Genomic DNA, 6,005 nt, shown 5'->3' with positions numbered 1-6,005 from the left:
TTGCCTACATTTCGAGCGTTTGCTCACAATGTAAGTCGATGCGTATTATGGATTATTCTCCTTTTGCCGTTACTAGGCATTTATTGATCGGCAGAATCAATGATGGAATGATCTTGGGTAGTTTTACTCTATGACGAATTTCACGCCAACTCGACTGGCCGTTGGCAGCACCATCTCAGATAGCAGTGAAACGTTGTGCGTGTAAATACATGGGTCATTTAAGCAACTTTGCATACTTGAAATATTCAAAAAATAATCAGACAACTTTTTGGAAAAGCCAAAATTTTTTTTTATTTTAACAAAAATTTAAACTTAAAAACTATGATACCTACAAAATTCATGTCAAAGGATAAAATGTAGGAAATTATTTAAATTTTTACGTAAAAATACCAAAAATTTTTTGGAAAAAAATTTTGCTGGAAAAAAAGTTTTTTTAAGAATTAAAATTCATTTTTCTCGAAAACATATTTTTTTAAAATTCCCAAAAATATATGTATGAATAGCCCTTAGAATTTCAAATAAAACGTTCATACATCAGAAGATAGGAACTTTTACAGGGAAAAAGTTTCTTTACCAACAATTTTTTTATATTTTCTAATAAATACAACTTATCCTAATTTTGTTTATAGTCAAGATAGCGATATAGTGTATTTGACAAAGTTTTAGATCTTATTGAAATGTGAACTTTTGTCTAAGACGTCAACTTTCTATCTGATATAATTTTTGGAATATAAGTCATTTTTGTATGAAACTCCTGAAAAAAATAATGTTTTGTTCGTAACATTTTTGTGTGTAAATTCTCACGTTTGACATGTTCTTGACATTTTTCCAAATAGAGAAACGTTAGCAGAGCATGTACATTGCGATAATTTATACACAAAAATGTTACGAATTAAACATTAATAGTATTTTTTCAAAGAAAGAAAATAAAAAGTTGCTGTTCGAAAAACTTTTTCCATGTAAATGTGCCCATCGTCCGATGTTTGGAAAACTTGTTGGAAAATATAATTGCTATTTATATATATTTTTTTCAGAATTTTAAAAGAATATGCATTCGAGAAAAATCAAAAAAATTTTCAAAATATTTTTTGTTTAATGTTTTTTTTCCATTTTTTGGAAAACAAAAAACATTCGATAATTTTTAGTCAAAGAATGGAATGCAGAAAATTATTTTGCTTTTCATTAAAAATTATCAAAAAAAATTTTGAAAAAATATTTCATTGAAAAAAAATATATTGAAAATTAAAATTAATTTTTCTTGAAAACATGTGCCTTCAAAATTCTGAAAGCAATAAATATAAATAGCCTTTTAAATTTCCAACAAGTTTTCCATACATCGGACAATGGGCACATTTACATGGAAAAAGTTTTTCGAACAACAACTTGTTCATGTTTTTCTTTGAAAAAAAGCTATTAATGTTCGATTCGTAACTTTTTTTGTTAACTGCTAACTTTTCTATTACACACAAAAGAGATAATTTACACACAAAAATGTTACGAGCAAAACATTATTTTTTTCAGGAATTTCATACAAAAATGACATATATTCCAGAAAATATAAAAGATAGAAAGTTGATGTCTTCGACAAAAGTTTATATTTTAACAGGATTTAAAACTTTGTCGAATACACTATATCGCTATCTTGACTTTGAACACAATTTGGATAAGTTGTATTTTTTTCGAAGAAAACATGAAAAAGTTGTTGTTCGAAAAACTTTTTCCCTGTGAAAAGGCCCATCTCCGATGTATGGACGACTTGTTGGAAATTGTAAAGGCTATTCATATATATATATATATATATATATATATATATATATATATATATATATATATATATATATATATATATATATATATATATATATATATATATATATATATATATATATATATATGTTTGATAGTTTGATAGCTTCCACAGATAGACATTACTTTCAGTTGACACATTATTCAATGAAAAATTAATATTATTCGAAAATAAAAGATTAAAATTTGAAAATGCGATCAATTTTGGCACCGTTAAATTTATGAGCAGATCACCAAGAACGAACGGGTAGTATATTTTTGCCTTCTTCAACTATATACTTCAATATCTCAGGAATAATACCTGGAATAGGCAAGACAAGATTGTCTTCAGTGGAAGTTTTTACTTTTAATAGACAAAAAAAAAGAAAAAAGCAGATGAGTCTGGGCCTAGAGGCACGAACGGAGACTTAAGGTAGGACTGTGATTATTTGCAGTAATTGAATTTGATTTGAGTTTTTTCATTATTCATAAATCTGTAATTTTTACTACTTTGATATATGAAATGGTGGTCCTGGAAAAACCGTTTCCCATATTAACTTATATCCTTTAAACAGATAGTATGAGGTAGAATCCGGAACCACATTCTAGCATGGACACGAAGAACTTGACATTATTTGATTTTTTTATATCGATATTCAAAAATGTGCACAAAGTAAAATTAACCACAAATCTTCGGGGAGAATAGGACGAATTTCCTGCCAACTCGTCTTAGGTGTTGGCAGCACCATCTCAGATAGTAGTGAAACATTGTGGGTGTAAAGGCATGGGTCATTTAAGCAAAATATGCTAATATTCGAAAAACAATTAGTCTATTTTTGGAAAAAAAAACAATTTTTTTTCTTAATTTTTTACAAAAAATTATGACTTAAAAACTATGATACCTACGAAATTCTTGTCAAAGGATGAAATGTAGGAAATTGTTTCAATTTTCACAAAAATTACCAAAAAAGTTTTGGAAAAAAATTTCGTTGACAAAAAAGTTATTTTAAAAATAAAAATTCATTTTTCTCAAAAACATATTTTTTTTGCAATTCCCAAATATATATATATATATATATATATATATATATATATATATATATATATATATATATATATATATATATATATTTCATTTTTATATATAAATTAAGAAAAAAAATTGTTTTTTTTCCAAAAATAGACTAATTGTTTTTCGAATATTAGCATATTTTGCTTAAATGACCCATGCCTTTACACCCACAATGTTTCACTACTATCTGAGATGGTGCTGCCAACACCTAAGACGAGTTGGCAGGAAATTCGTCCTATTCTCCCCGAAGATTTGTGGTTAATTTTACTTTGTGCACATTTTTGAATATCGATATAAAAAAATCAAATAATGTCAAGTTCTTCGTGTCCATGCTAGAATGTGGTTCCGGATTCTACCTCATACTATCTGTTTAAAGGATAAAGTTAATATGGGAAACGGTTTTTCCAGGACCACCATTTCATATATCAAAGTAGTAAAAATTACAGATTTATGAATAATGAAAAAACTCAAATCAAATTCAATTACTGCAAATAATCACAGTCCTACCTTAAGTCTCCGTTCGTGCCTCTAGGCCCAGACTCATCTGCTTTTTTCTTTTTTTTTGTCTATTAAAAGTAAAAACTTCCACTGAAGACAATCTTGTCTTGCCTATTCCAGGTATTATTCCTGAGATATTGAAGTATAAGTTGAAGAAGGCAAAAATATACTACCCGTTCGTTCTTGGTGATCTGCTCATAAATTTAACGGTGCCAAAATTGATCGCATTTTCAAATTTTAATCTTTTATTTTCGAATAATATTCATTTTTCATTGAATAATGTGTCAACTGAAAGCAATGTTTACCTATCTGTGGAAGCTATCAAACTATCAAACATCGATTTTTTTCTCCGCTCTATTGATTTACGAGAAGAGACTAACACAAGAAAATAGAGACGGCTCAAATCGGGTCATGCCTTCCACGGGTTTTGCACTTACCAACATATTTGGCGCTCCATTTTTATTTATATAGACTAGCTGACCCTGCAAACTTCGTCTCGGCCAAAATGGTTTTTATGTTATAAATACTTTCACACATTCACGTTTTGATTAGTTCTCGAGCTATGCAGGAATTTATGTTTCATTTGTATGGAAGGCTCCCCTCCCCCCATAAAAAGAGGGGGGAAGGGTCTCGAGCCACCATAGAAACATTTATTGCCCCCTTAAACCTTCACGTGCCAAATTTGGTTCCATTTGCTTAATTAGTTTTTGAGTTATGCAGAAATTTGTGTTTCATTTGTATGGGAGCCCCCTTTTAAAACATACATACAAATTTTCCATAAAATTCATAAAAGTCCATGAAATCAGACAGAAAGACAGACAGATATCACTTAATTTTATATATATGTAGATTAGGTATTAGTTATTCATATAAATGAGTTTTGTTCCATCCATATGTTTGCCGAAGACGTCTAAATACGAAGGCAGTCCGATAAGTGCTTAGCCTACAGAAAAAAACTCGATACACTTGACCCAGCGGTGCTCCAACTTCTTTAATCCTTCTGAAAAATACGTTTTCTCGAGGTTTGCAAAGTAGGCCTCCGTGGCGGCGATGACCTCCTTATTCGACTCAAATTTCTGCCCGGCGAGTGACTTTTTCAAGTTTGGAAACAAAAAAAAAGTTGCACGAGGCCAAATCTTGAGAATACGGTGGATGAGGCAGCAGCAATTCGACCAATTTGGCCGTGGCGACGGCGGAATTTCCATTTTTCTAAAATCCGCGGACACGCCCGCATCCACACACGGTCAAAACAAAACTACGAATCCGATTCGGCTGAAATATTGACAGTAGCCGTTTTCGAGAATGTACTACGCGTTAAGTAATCTCTCTTGCGATACTGACACCATCGAGCGATGAGTATGAGTTAAGTACTTATCGGACCGCCCTCGTACAATTTTCTACTAGGTAACAGATTCAATTTATAAAGTACAGAGTGGCGCATAAGTCACGCAACTGATTTGCACAAAAAAATCGTATAAAAAAATGTCTCACGATACAAAATCTTCATACTCGAATAAAAAACGATACAAAGTCGACAACTGAACCGCTTAGGAACAAACACGCTCCATAGTTGCAGCGCGATCGTTATTTTTTTCCTTCAGAGTACGTTGCGTGACTTATGCGCCATCCTGTAGAGGATACGGAGAGTAATTAAAATTTACAATTACGACTATGTCAAGAAAATGTAAGACCGTCTCAAACGACTCCAATTTGTGGAGTGAAATAACCCTTTAATTTTATCAAAACCCCATCAATATGGGTATCAAATTAAAGGGCTTGACTACTAGAAAACAGTTATTTATGACAAATGCAAATCCAAAATGGCCGCCTGATTAAACAAACTTTTTGTGTATTGTGCAGTAAAGCTCTGTTCGGCTACAGAAAAGAAACAATTTGATGCAGCGAAACTGCAAGTTTGATAACAATAAATTAAATTAATTGTATTTTAATTTTTGCATGTTGTGTGGGGTGACTTGGATACGTGTCTGTGGGGTGAATTGGTCCTGCAAGTTTGAAGCTTTTCTTGGGTCTAATTAATTCCAGGTGCCGCTGAATTACAAAAAAAAAGATGGGCAGACAACATTGGAAGAAGGAGGAGCTTGAAAAAGCGACGCAGGCCATCAAGGACGTATTTTCTTTGACTAAGCATCGAAAGTGAAAATGCTCGAACAACAGTGAAAAGATCAGAAAGAGCAGAATTCGAAAAGGTCTCAGTACAATTTCTCTGGTCAGGAATCTGGCCAAGACACCTGGTATCGATCCCAGAACATTGTTACTGATTGTCACATTATCTTGTATTACTTTACATAAACATAAGTATGTTTTTTTTTTATATAACACACACTGGTCTAAATCACCCCGCATCAAATTTCAATGTCCAAAAATAAACTCTCTTATTTTATGATATATTTGGTAGTTTGAAGCTTGATATAACGATCAAACATTATTAATTGAGAAAAAACAAGTTTAGCTAAGTGTACAATGTGATTTCTTTTATTTAGACCGTATTGGTTAGGAAATATTAGGCGATATGGTCCAAAGTCCCCCCATTTCCCTTACATCTTGTTATACTGGCTATGCCATCAAGAATTAGGAACATGTTACACTGTTCAAAAGAGGGCAAACCATCTCTGTAATTGATGGCTATGGC

Source organism: Toxorhynchites rutilus, chromosome 2 (genome assembly GCF_029784135.1).
Source record: "Toxorhynchites rutilus septentrionalis strain SRP chromosome 2, ASM2978413v1, whole genome shotgun sequence".
Lineage (NCBI taxonomy): Eukaryota > Metazoa > Arthropoda > Insecta > Diptera > Culicidae > Toxorhynchites > Toxorhynchites rutilus.
This window is presented reverse-complemented; position numbering follows the sequence as displayed.